At 36.7% G+C, this 13,020-nt stretch overlaps 1 long non-coding RNA gene across 2 annotated transcripts in view; it reads left to right on the top strand.

Moving 5' to 3' along the window:
* Window positions 1-9,580, top strand: part of LOC106039561 (uncharacterized) — a 70,906-nt gene extending 61,326 nt beyond the window's left edge. Inside the window, exons 3-4 of one of the 2 annotated variants that reach the window (XR_001209349.3) lie at window positions 4,202-4,260; window positions 9,420-9,580. This is a non-coding gene — a long non-coding RNA (uncharacterized lncRNA). Of the gene's footprint in view, window positions 1-4,201; window positions 4,261-6,704; window positions 8,239-9,419 lie in introns of those variants that run through there. The other variant, XR_007166776.2, reaches the window with a different exon arrangement.
* The last annotated feature ends 3,440 nt before the right edge of the window (window positions 9,581-13,020 follow it).

Genomic DNA, 13,020 nt, shown 5'->3' with positions numbered 1-13,020 from the left:
GGACTTCTATTGGCTCTCATCCCTGAATGTAGACTTGGGGTTGTGGAGCAACTGCGTACTTGCATACTCTGGTTTGTAGCTTGAAATACCTGGATGTTTGTTCTCACCTGAGCTTGTGAACTTGTGGTTGATGTGATAAATTTTCCTGCTCAAGCTCATGGTTGCATTAATTTTTCCAAAAAAAAAGGACTATTTTCTACATCTGCATAGGAAGGAATGATCTGTTTTTTGAAGTCTGTTTGATAATAACTATAGAGAAGTGCCTAACTAAACTAAGTGATGCTTGCTAAAGATTGTGTGTCCAGGTAGTTGATCTGTGACAAGCGAAAAATTGTAGTGTAGTTTACTTTCAGTTGCCTGAAGCATACACAGATAAAAAGATGGAATGAAATACTTTGTGTGATGTTTTTTTTCTTTTCCTATTTCTTTTCTTCAGTGAGCAGTGTCTAAAGGGTGTATTCCCTCTTGAATGCATACAACTCCCAGAGGAGCTAATGTTGGATATTTTAATTTGAATAGGCTGTTAAACTTGTGAATACATAGTAATTGTTAGTGTGAGACATAGAGAAGGAATGCTATGTAGCCCATGTGCATTAAAATTCTTATTCAAACAGAAGTCCATGATTTTGATCTCTCATAATTAATATAACATATTGTGAAAAAGCATGTGAGTACTTTTGATATACATTTATTTTGGAATTAAACTTTTTTTTTTTTTAATCTAAAATGTAGTTCACTAGCTACTATTAGCCTTTGAGACATCACCAAATATAATGTAATATTCTTAGGGCATGAATTATTTTAGGAACAAATGATTTTAAGAAATCCAGGGTCTTTCTAGAGGTATTTATGAAGGGCAAAAGATAACTGAGAAATGGATCACTGAAAATGCACAGAAAAATGTATTTAAATGCTATCCTTCTATCCTTACGGGCATCTTCTTTCTTATAAAAAAAGATGAAATGATAAGACTACTTTTTTTTTCTTATGCTCTGTATGATATCCTGTGGAACAATTAACAGTGCTAATGTGTAGGGAATATCCGAGTTGCCTGGTCTGGTTTGATTGTGACATAGGTAGTGGTGTAGGATGTTTAAAATACTTGCAAGGAAAATATATTAAATGCCAACTGTGGTTTTTCAGTTTAGGCATAGTGTGACTGCTGCTTTTTCATAGTGAAAGGCAGTATTGGCCTTATGGTAACAATAACCTGCTTTTGATGCACGTTAATTGTAGCCTCTGCTAAGGTGCTGTCTGCACGGGTGGTTCTGAGCTTTTCTGTCCAATGTAAAACTTCTTTTTTTGTTGTGCAAGTGTGGAAGGCAAAAAGCTCAGGCGATGACATTACTGTCACCTGCTTAAAACAGTACGAAGTTCTTCAAGAATCGGCATAATCTCCAGGGTTCACTGTTTTCCATGAAAGTGTTTATTTCAGTCAAAATACTTCATGTTCTTCTCTACACAGACTTTTCAAAAAAACTTAAAAACATGCCGTTTTACAGGGAAACCTTTCCTTTCTTTACAAATATACCTTATTTTAAGTAGGTTGTACTGTTGTGGAATCAAATCGTACCTGTTATTAGGCACACGTGGTTCACAAGAGGGCTAAATAAACTCAGATGCTTCTAATAAAAGATGTAATAGAAATTGTTTTAGACTGGTGAACAAGTCCTTCTTTTCACCTTCTTTATTTTTAATCAGTTGTTTTATCTAACATCTTCCTCAACAACAGACCCTTTAATTCTGCCAAAATTAAAATCAAAACAAAGTATCCTCTCCTTTTTTTTTAAATTTATTTATATGTATGATTTGCCCTCTCAGAGCAAGGAGAAACAATCTTGCCCATCTGCTTGTAAAAGCATGATGAATCTTTTGAATATGCGAATGTAGGATCTGTTGTTCAAGATGTCATGTTTTTCCTTCTGTTGTTAGCTAGGAGACAACATGGAATACCCTGATTTACCTGTGTAATCCCAGTGTGTCTCAGGTGCCAGGACTTGCTGTTGAGATCAGCATGTCTCCTGTCAGAAATGGTTGGAGTGAGACAGGGGCGGCATGACCACTGGGCGCAAAAAGCTACAGAGGTCAGGTTTCAAGGACAGCCGGCGTGGCAGTGATGTGGCAGTGACAAGTTGTCAAGTGAGCAAATATAAAAAGCAGGGTTGGGAGTGAGGTAGAAGGAAAAAGTCTTGTCATTTCTGATGAAATATTCAGTGTAGCAGGTAGCAATGGACTGAATGGATTACACTCATGAGTTTGTTTGGTGATGGTTGTTTTTTTAAGAATAGTAGATGGCTGATTGCTCACAGCTGAGAACTGTTCAGTGGTTGCAAATATTTTGTTTACTAGCCTGATGATGCTCCTAGAGATGTCCGTCATCAATTGCCTACTTTAAATTTTGAATAAATTAAACCTTGCTCTCTTGGCTATAATAATATTAACATCAGACTTAGGTAAGGCACCTTTTAGAGTCATGAACTGCTGCTAAGTCATTCCTATAGATCCTTGAGTTGCTGTGGAGTAATTCATCTTAGAGAAATTTGGAAGGAAAACTATCATAACGATGCCAGTTCTGAATGATCATAAATAATCATAATTAACAACTCTGCTGTGTAATTTTGTTGGTTTGTTTTCAGACACTTTTCATTTTATTTTGAATTATTTCATATTGTATTGAATTGAAACACTTCTGTTTGTAGTTCTGTGCATTCCATAGTATATGAGATAATAGCATACTTTATTTGTCCCTGAAACAGACCGCTCTAATATGTTGACTTTTATCTCCTGGCATGTTTGCAGAATTCTCGATACCAATTTTCTTAATGGTAAGAGCTTTCTACTACATGCACATTATTCCTGGGATTAGTAATACTTTCACCAGCCTGCATATGTGTACATCCACACTAATTCTGTATGTATATGCATGCGGAATATTCTGCACAAACATGTGTATTATTTAAGTGTTAATTTAAGCTTGATTAGTGTAATCTCATTAAGAATAAATACCACGAGGTGTATCATCATCCCCACTGAAGTCCATGAATAGTTTGCTGTAATGTGAAGAAATATCATGTACTTGTCTGGTGAAAGAATGCCTGCATATTGTGTTATGCAGAATTTAGCAATCTAGCAATCACAGTTCTTTTTTGTTAACGTGCACACGTATTCCTAAATTAGTAAACATGATCAGATGCTTTATTATGGATATCTATAAAAAAATGATTTAAATGTTTTCAGTATTAGATTTCTTCAGGGTATACTTTTAACTCCCATCAGTTACTTTTTAAGTTTAACTCTTCATTTTTTTTTACATGAGGGAGCAGCTGTATATCGATAACTAGTGACACTGAAGGGAGAAATATAAAGTTCTCTTTACTATCCTACTCAATTCTTTCTTTCTAAAAACAATTTAATTATTTTTTAATTCATCTGCAGCTGCTCAGGTTATATTTGCGGTAGTGGGGGGAGAGAAGGAATAAAACCAGCCCAACTCTGTAGTCAGTAAATCAGTATTTAAAAATGGATGAATATTACTTTTCAGCCTTACAAAAATAGGCTTTGTTGCTTGAGAATGTAGATGGAAAAAGAAAATTTCCTGAGGCAAAATGGTCTTGGAATGAAAAGAGAAAATAAGCTTAAATGAAAACAAAGCTATGAAGATGCTTAATGATTCAATGCAGTTTTGTCTCATTTATAGAGCATTATAGCTAGAGAGTAACCTTTAGAAGTGTAAACATAAAAACAAAAGAAAAAAGACAGAATATATAGGGAGAGTGAACAAGGCTAGCTTGCATGGGGAGCCTGTCAGCTGGGATATTCCCCACCTCAGGTCTGCTAAGCATTGGGACCTCTGCTGCAATAGTGCTGGAGCCACACTTCGAGCCAAGTCACTGTCTCTCTCTCTCTTGCTGTGGAGTTTTGGCAGTGGGTTTTCAGAGTTACAAGCTGGCTTTCACACTGCTGTGTGCTCTCGCTCCCTGCTGATGCACACTGCAGGTGATAGCACAAAGATATCAAAGACTTTTCCTGCAGTCTACCTCTCCAGAACTCCATGTCTTCCAAGTGAAAAGACAAAAATAGTGGAATGGATGTTTCTGAGGGGGACTAAAGCAAAAGACCCCCCCAAAAAAACATGTTGAAACCCAGCTGAGAAATTGTTCAATATTAATAATCTGGCAATGTGATGTGCTCTTTTTCTCAGAATGAGACTTCGAATTTGAAGTGCCTGTAAAAGAGAATTTGGACTTTCATTTTGAAAATGTAAGTTTCTAACCTTTTCCTAGTAAAAGTTTCCTTGGAAATGTAAATTTAGACTTCCCATGAATCCTTTTTCACAGATTATTTAGGTGTCCTGTAGCAATGTGTACGTTTGTGTGTAGTCCTTGAAAACTGCAAGAACTATCCATTGGTTATGACTTACAAATACGCTAGTTAACCATTTTATTTTTGGTGTAAGAACAGCTGGAATTGATTTGTTTAAAATTTAACATTCAGAATTGTTCTACGCTCTCGTTATGGGATATGGCGTTGGTGTCGTCTCAGGTTGTTATCTTAGTTAATGTACTAATTTTGTTGGCTTGGTTCTTGCTACTGGAACAACCAAGTATATAAAATTTTCAGACACTTGTTCCTGATGGTTTTTGATGTTGCCTACCTTCACCTCTTGAAGGCTACACTCACAGACTTCTGTTTCTGTGAGCAAGTGATAAAGCGCCAGTCAGTATTGTTTTTAGGGTCATTTTGCAATTCAGTTTTCTGGAGGATGGCTGACAAGTGATATTTTCATTCATACAGGAATGAAAGATTGCTGCAGCAATCTTATGTGTAATCTTGCCTTTAACTGAAGCAAAAATACAGGGAGAGACAGGAAACTACATCTGTAACCTAACCACTTCTCTGTATTTCAAATCATGAATGTTTTGTGCACTTGTGAGGTATACCTAGTGACAATTTACAAATTCTACCTGGCATCTGTGCATATTACACAGTGACCCTTCTGGCCTTTGGGTTAAGAAGGCACATCAGTGACTGGTTTGCATAACCTCTGTAATTTCCTCATTTTAAGGCTCTGATCTAGTCAGGAATTTAAGCATATGCCTACCTTTGGCTGTTTTGCTTAACATCAATAAAGTTTTTTTTTTTTTTTAAATATGGCTAAGAACAAAATCAGATACCTCTTTGAAAATCCACATACAAGTCTGCAGGGAATTTGGCAAAACCATAATTTCACCAAATCCAATGTTGTTGTTCAGTGAAATGTTGCTTGAATAGTGTCTCACAGGAAAAAACACATTCTAGGTAATGTGTGTTCTGGCTTGCCAAACTGCTTTAAAAATACGTCTCTTTTACTGTCTGCACTATAACATATTCAGTAGTGTGTATTACTAATAGAATAAATGAAAAATGTATTTCTTTAACACTGTCATCTCTCTCTCTCTGACATGCATCTTGAGATGATTTGCAAATGCTCAGTTGTATAAGTGGCTTATAGAGGGAAATCAGTTAGCCTCTAATGTTATGCTGATGCATGGCCAGTTGCTTGAACCCATTAATGAACTAATCTCTGATACTCTAGTAAATGGTATTCTTGCTCCTGCATGCTGCACACTACATTTCAGGTAAAGTCAACATTAAAAAAAAAAAAAAAAGAATTTAAATGGATTATGGCACTTATCCTGCCTTTTTCTCATATGTTCTTTGAGAGAAATTAAAATTATGAAAGTTTGCTACCCAAAACAAAACCCTTCTGTGTCTTTTTTTCATGCAAAACAAGGTTATTAAAACCTGTGATTTGCTTTTAGCTGGCCACTGAAGCTAAATAGCATCTTCTATACAGAGAGCAATATCTAAAAACAATATACCAGAACACTTGTATTAAGCACAAGGTAATTTTTCTTTATTTCCCTTTCTATCATCACTGATTATGAAAATGCTTTTGTGTAAGTACAGATTTTCTCTCCCTTATAATCAGCTACCTCCTGCCCGATTCCTTAATTAATGACATAATTCAGTGTTCTGGACATCACAATCACTTCCAGGGTAGTGAAATATGATCAGAGCTGCCTGGAATATGTGTAACAACCCCCCCCCCCCCCCAGGTGAAGGTCGTGCCTCTGTTGTGTTGTGTTTTTTTTTTTAAATCCATAGGAAAAAAAAATATGCCCTCCATCTAGATGATTTTCATTGTAGATTAAAGAAAGAACAACTGAAAACCCCTAGGGAGAAGGAGCAAGTATAAAACTTCCTAGAAAGAGAAAACATCCTGGTAACCCTCCATCTTAAGCTGCCTCAGAAGTCTGTACTTCACACACCGGCTGCTAGGGCTTCCCACCAAAGAATGCAGTAGAGAGGCAGAGAATCAGATAAACCTGTGCCACCCCTGTGTCAGTTTTATTAGGAATCTGAGTCAGGCCAGGACTGAGAAGTTTGTATGTTACAGTTTGCAGCAGTAAAACATTTATCAGCAGTTTTGTCCGTTCTTTACTTTTGAGGTTTTTGGCTCAGCTATTTGAACGTCAAGGGCTGAAGACAGGGAGTAGTTGGTGCTTTATTCCACAGATCTTGAAAACCAACAACTAGAAGCCCGGGGGGAGGAAAAACAGCAGGGAGGGGAAAAAAAAAAAAAAAAAAAGCCCCAAATCATCCAGCATTTTTGTGGAGCTTATCTAAGTTTTGTATGCTTTCCAGAGTGTGTTTCTTTCTAGGCTGCAGAGATGTTTCCAGCAGAGGTCCACAAACATTGAAGAAGCTCCCCGACAAAATTCTCAGATCTCTTTCTCTCCTACTTGCAGTCAATTGCATAGTGTTGTTCCCATGCTCTTATCCAGTATGTAAATGAATACACTTTCTCATTGAAAAGCAACTGTTTCTACAATTCATACCAGTGCTCCTGAGATTGCATTAGGAGTGCCGAGGGACTTTGCATATTGTCTTAACTTCTTTTCCCCAGGGCATGCAAGAAATACAGCCCAACAATTAAAAGTGCCTTTGGTCCTTGCCTACGGTAACTATTTTCACTTGCATCCTGTATCGATGGGTTTGTTCTAATGACAGTTCGAAAGCCTATCTGAAATGATATAGATTTTACTCCAATTTACCATCGTTCTGTAATTTTAATGCTTACTGCCAATGAGGTTATAAAGATGAATGATATTTAAGAGCTCTCAGATAACTGCAGCCAGTCTGAAGAGAAGTATTGTCAGCTAGTTTATAAAAGTTTTAAGCAAGCCTGATAAATTCCTTAGAAAATAGCTAACACTCATCAAAGTGCTCTGCATTTTTTTCCTTTCTCAGATTTACTGTTTTGTCTTTTCTATCTGAATATCATGTTTTAACATAACTGGGGAGTACAGAGAAATTTCTTTAAAGAGAACAAAAAGCTTAGAAAATTTCTCTTTATTGAAATATTAGAAACTGCATTTTTCCATGACTGTGGTGGGGTGGGGATTATGTTTTCGAGAGGGAGAGAAAGAAAAAAGTTGTCTTAGTCAAATGGATTCTCTCCCTGGTGGAAAAAGATTTCCAAGATCAGCAGCATTTTACAAGGTTCCTGGATTTATTTTTTGGTCTGCTTCAAGTCTCTAAACAAGTTTAGTTAAGCACTGATGGTGTCAATATGTAATTTGGATATAGTTATAATTTTTGATTCTCATTTCTTTTGGTTTCCTCGATGAGAAGTATCTAGGGAATGCTTCTTATAAAATTGTATACCGAAAGTAGTACAGGCACAATGGAAATATTAATGAACATGATTGTTTTGACACATAAGAATTAGAACATGTTTAAATATTATACATACTGTATGAACTGCTGGCACAAAATTAGAAACATGATATTTTTATTATTATTTTTTTTTCTAGCAAATGTGGTTCACCTTTAATTCTTCTCAGACATATCAAGTTAGTTGACTTAGGTCAGCTTCAGAGGCCCTTAACGTCTCTTCATTTCAGGTTAAGGCTGCCACAAAGGCTACGAATAAGGGTGCCCTGAACTCCAAAGCTTTGTGATGTCTGAATTAAAAAAAAAAAAAAAAGTTAATCCACCCTAATTTGCACTGCATGCCACGTGCACATTGGTAAAATGAAAATTATAGTTGCTTTTGGGCAATGTTCAAATTTTACATTTGGTGCATTAATAAACTACTTTTTGCTCTTTGACCTCTTTTTTTTTTTTTTTACGCAAATAACAGTAGAAATACAATGTATTTATTTGATGTCTAAAATAAAAGGCAAAATTTACAGGGTTATAAAACGTTGGGTTAGAAAAGATTTAAAGAGCCTTGAGCCAGGGCTATTTTCAGATGTTTGTATGAGAATGTGTGGGATTTGTAGGATGTTTTATACTAAGAGCTTTTTAAAGCACTTGTTTAGTAATACTGTCTGCGGTGTTTTCACCATGTCTTAGAAACTGTCCTTGTTCTAAACGGCTAGATATGATCCCAAGACAGTAATGGCCAAATGTGTCCTTCTAGAAAGTAAAATATTCGGCTATGATTGGAACACTCAGTGGGCTAAAGAGTATATATTTTTGCGTTTGGGCTTCAAGATGGAATTCTATTTCTTAGCTTTGTCAACAGAGAGTTTGTTTTTTCTTTTTTCTTTTTTTTTTTTTTTGTAAGAATAGAGTATGCTTAGGTATGGAAATACATGCAGGTAATTCTATTTTTAGTAGGTAAATAAATATTGCTTAAAGGATAACTTTGTTTAAATGACTGAAATTAAGACTAGTGAACACTTGAACACTAGTGGCCTGCTTTTAAAATTATTGTTGCTTCTTTATAATACAATATAATTCACACTCCTAGTGTCCTTCAATTTTGAAAATTGAAAAATCAAATACTGTCAGTCAGCTCACCCTTCCATCCACAGGCAACTCAAAGCAAAAATGCTCAGTATAATGACCAGTTCATGGCATCTCACTATACAGACCAGTTCTTGGATCAGACTGAAGTATATAAATTGGTGGTTCAGATAGACCATTATACCACAGCAGAGTTAATAAAGATATAACATCATAGTAGAAGATGGGCAAATAAATTAAGATAAAAATTCAAAATATTTTTTCTTAAAACTATTATTTTTATGGGTTTGTGACTTTTATGTAAGTAAATAAAAAGTGTTCATTGAGGATATATTCCAAAGTCCATTGATTTCAAGCAATAGAGTGGCTTTGTATCCATGCCAGAGAACAGATAACCTTATTCTAGTGATCTAGTGATGCATACAAGCTGTAGATGTGAACTCTGGCCAAAGTAGAACAGTCTCTATCAGGACTGCATAGAGTTTTTGCATTGTTTTGGGACTTGGCTCTTGGCCTACTGTTTCCAAAGCTCATGTATCCAATGTTCTGCCCAAGAAATTTGAGAATTTGCACAGGTGATGGCTAAGATGCTTTCTAATATCTTGCTTTTGATTACCCAGGTGATTACTCAACCTTTAATAAGACATATTCAGCAGTCTTAAGGAACTCTTTGGAACCTTTCAAGGAGCCTGCAATTCAGCCCTCTTTGGCAGTGTTTCACTTGAAGTAATATGGGAAGAAAAATCTTTGTAATACAAGACTTGGTTGCTGAAATTTCCTTACACAGTGTTGTACAGTGACAAGGTGATGTGTCCAGGCCCAGAATATCTATATGGAATAATCTGGTATATAGTTTAGCATTAATCTTTTAATCTTCCATTTTCCTTTCTAAACTACGTGCTTTGTCAGGTGAAGTTTATTGATAAGAAATTCCATCAGAGGGCTGATTTATGTGCTTAATTTGTTTTTTAGAATTAGATCTATGTTCCAACTGTGTAGCAGATACCTGTTGCAGATACACGCACATCCCAGATTTCTGGTTCTCACCACTAGCTCCAGAGAGAGTTTGGTTGTTGAGCTCCATGGCTTTAGCTTACAGGAGGAAAGGTTGGGGAAGATGAGGGGATCTTGGCCTTTACCAATACCTGTACTTTACAGGTACTTGTCTGCACTCAGAACTTTAAGTACTTTGAATTCTCAGAGGTAATTGTGGATGTAGTTACTGTGCAGGGAGAAATATTCTTACAGATCTCTTAGGTTTCTGCTATTTATTGGAGGTGGAGGATACTTTCTCTGGCTTTGTGTTCACACTGCTTTGACAAGCTAGATTGAGCACAGGAAGAATGAGTGAGTGTATCTAAATCATCTGCAGTACCTGGAAGAGCTCTGCTGCAGGAGTGTACCTTGCTTCCTGCAGGAGGTGTTATCCATAGGTATGAATGACCTGCTGCCTTGCCTTTTGAAAATTTGTTTGTTCTGTCAGTGGAGTTAAGGTTTAGGTCAGGACAGAGCCAATGGCTTCGCGAGTCTGTTTATATCGCTGAAGACACACACACATAATGGCTGTGCCTCAGAGCAACAAATCTTAACAAATCAATGGATCCACTCCTTGATGCCACCCTCTGAGGGAGCCACCTGTCGCAGGACCGCGGATTCAGATGCGGCCAGCAGAGAGGTCTGCTCAGAGCTTGCAAGTTTGCTGTTGAATTTCTGAAACCTGCTGGCCTGGTGTGTTTTCTCCAGTGTTGAGCAAGCACTAATGTGATTAGTATCTGGCATTTCTTTGTCTATTTGACATCACCATAGTATTTCTAAAAGAGTAGGTTTTGCCCATTGGAAAAAAAAAAAGAAAGAGAAAAAGAAAAAAAAAGAAAATAATAATAAATTTTTTAAACCAGAAATGTACAGTCTGTTTTATGTGGAAATGTTAATTATTCCTTTTGACATATTTCTCTCTGTGGCATATGGGTGTGATACACTGCAGTTTATGGTGGTTTATTTTGCTACTTACAAGATAACCATAGGCGTAAGAGTAAGCTGTTATGGCTTTTACTTACTTTCTTTTTATTAAGTATGTTAGCTGCTTGTTTTCAGATTGGTTTTAGCTATTTACGATTTTTTCCTAAAATGATATTTTGATGCTGTCTGATCCCTCTGCTGTTGCTCCTGATGGTTTGGTATTTATTGGGATGTAGGAATCATGGTGAGGATATTGAACTGTGTTGGTCTTTTTTTTTCTTTCTTTCACATGGTCATTTAGATTTAGCCATCTGCTTGTCTAGTAGTGGGAATGCTAAAGAAAGACATTTTCTTTTCAGCTCACATATGAATTGTACTTTCAGATAGAGGTTATTCACTTGCAAATATGAAGATTGAGCTATGATTCTATAGCATTATGTATAAAATCATGAAAAATAAATTATATTCCTCCAAAATATTTTCTTTGATGTTAGTCTATTGTCACTGCTCCATTACTGATTGAAACTGTGGCATAATGTGCATCTTTTTTTAAATCACTGCTGCAAGTGAGCAAGAAAAAGGACTATCTTTATTCTACTATTTTTCTCACAGTTAATATCAGAAAAACCCTTTGATAAATGCCCTTCATCCAAGGATCTCAAATATTTTGCAAGACGGTTTTGTAGCATTGTTGCTATGTTGTTGCTATGTATTGTTCACCGGGGGGAGTGTGGGCAGAATGCATCTCCTGGAAAGTTGCCCCATGCTGAGATCTGCCCAGTGAGCCCATAAGAGAATGCAAAAAGAACCTATATAATCTGACTCCCGTTTCTCCCCCTCCCTGACTTTAGCTATCTGATTTTTTTTCTAGCATTTAGAATAAATCCTGAAAGCTTCAAAATCTGAAACTGAATGGGAATAAAATATTTTGTGCCTGATCTCACCAAATGATTCAATGTGAAAATACCTCAGGTCTGTAGGTAATGGCTTCAGTTAGCAGGCAGAGAATGTGCTTTGGCCAGATCTCCATTATATTCCCTGGTTTTATTTTTCTATTGCTGTAGAAGGCATGGTCTTCTAAGTGGCAAAGGGAAGAAGGTTACTCCTGGTAACCTCAACAGATTGATCTATGCAGGAACTGGGCATGAAGCCTCATAATGAGGGCTCCAGGTTCTGAAGAGGTGTGCCATAGGTGAGTTTGGCATCTACAAAAGAGTGGGGAGTAGACAGGGCAGAGGTTGCTGTGCAGGATACTCCTGGCTCCTTTTTCCTGTCAGCTGGAACATCGCCATTTCTGGGCTCCTCTGAGAGTCTGAGGGGTGGGGGGAAGGCTCTGAAGACATCTCTCTGGAGTGACCTACCAAGTTCTAGACACTGACTTGGCTCATAATTGTGCTCTGGAGGAGCCAGACTTCCTCCTTTGACTGTGGAGGAAAACTGTGCAGTCTGATAAATTAGATGTCTAAGTTTCGATTGGCATGAATATCATTAGTACTGTCAATTTAAGCCCTTCAGTAGTTTCACTGCTAAACAATCTGGGTGAATCTGTTTCACATTTGTTTTCTATTAACATCTATCTTTCTAACCTGTTTACTGTCTTGTTATTCCCCCAGAAAGACCTGCGGTTAATTTCTAGCACTGCACTTTGGAAGATTTCTTGGCATTATGGCATGGTTCACTTAAAATTTTAGTTCTTTGTACCTTTTTAGCCCTCTAGCATAACGTCTCAAACTGTGGATTCCCTTCTGATTTCTCCAGGGAAAAAGTGTGGGAAAAGATATCTGAGACTCCTCTACTGCAAATACTTCTGCTTGTAGTCACTTCTACAAGTAATCCCTTTGAAATCAGTAGGGAGTATTCCCGGTAGTAAAGCTAAATAGCCTGAAATGGCTTGAAGAATAATGCCTAATGCTGGGAAAGATTACAGAATGTTGTATGACTTCATTACGAAGGGCATCACCAAACAAAAGGAGCCCCATATTAAATAACCACTAATGAACCTAATACAGTAAGTTATTTCATAAACTCTATGATACTTTAATTGCTCTTTTTACACTGTATCAGTATTTTTATTAAGGCATCAGTAGAAATATCCCAATTTTGTAATGATGCTTGTTTCAAGATGACTTATGCTTGACCTTTGATACATTCCTATACTTACTACCCTTACATATTATCTTCTTTGGCTGTTTATTTCCTATTCATCAGTATTACTTCATTCAGCTACACTTAGGACAATTCCTTCCTGGCACAAGTAATACC

Source organism: Anser cygnoides, chromosome 12, assembly GCF_040182565.1.
Source record: "Anser cygnoides isolate HZ-2024a breed goose chromosome 12, Taihu_goose_T2T_genome, whole genome shotgun sequence".
Taxonomy (NCBI): domain Eukaryota; kingdom Metazoa; phylum Chordata; class Aves; order Anseriformes; family Anatidae; genus Anser; species Anser cygnoides.
Note: the sequence above shows the minus strand (reverse complement) of the source record. Positions and strands in the feature narration are given on the sequence as shown.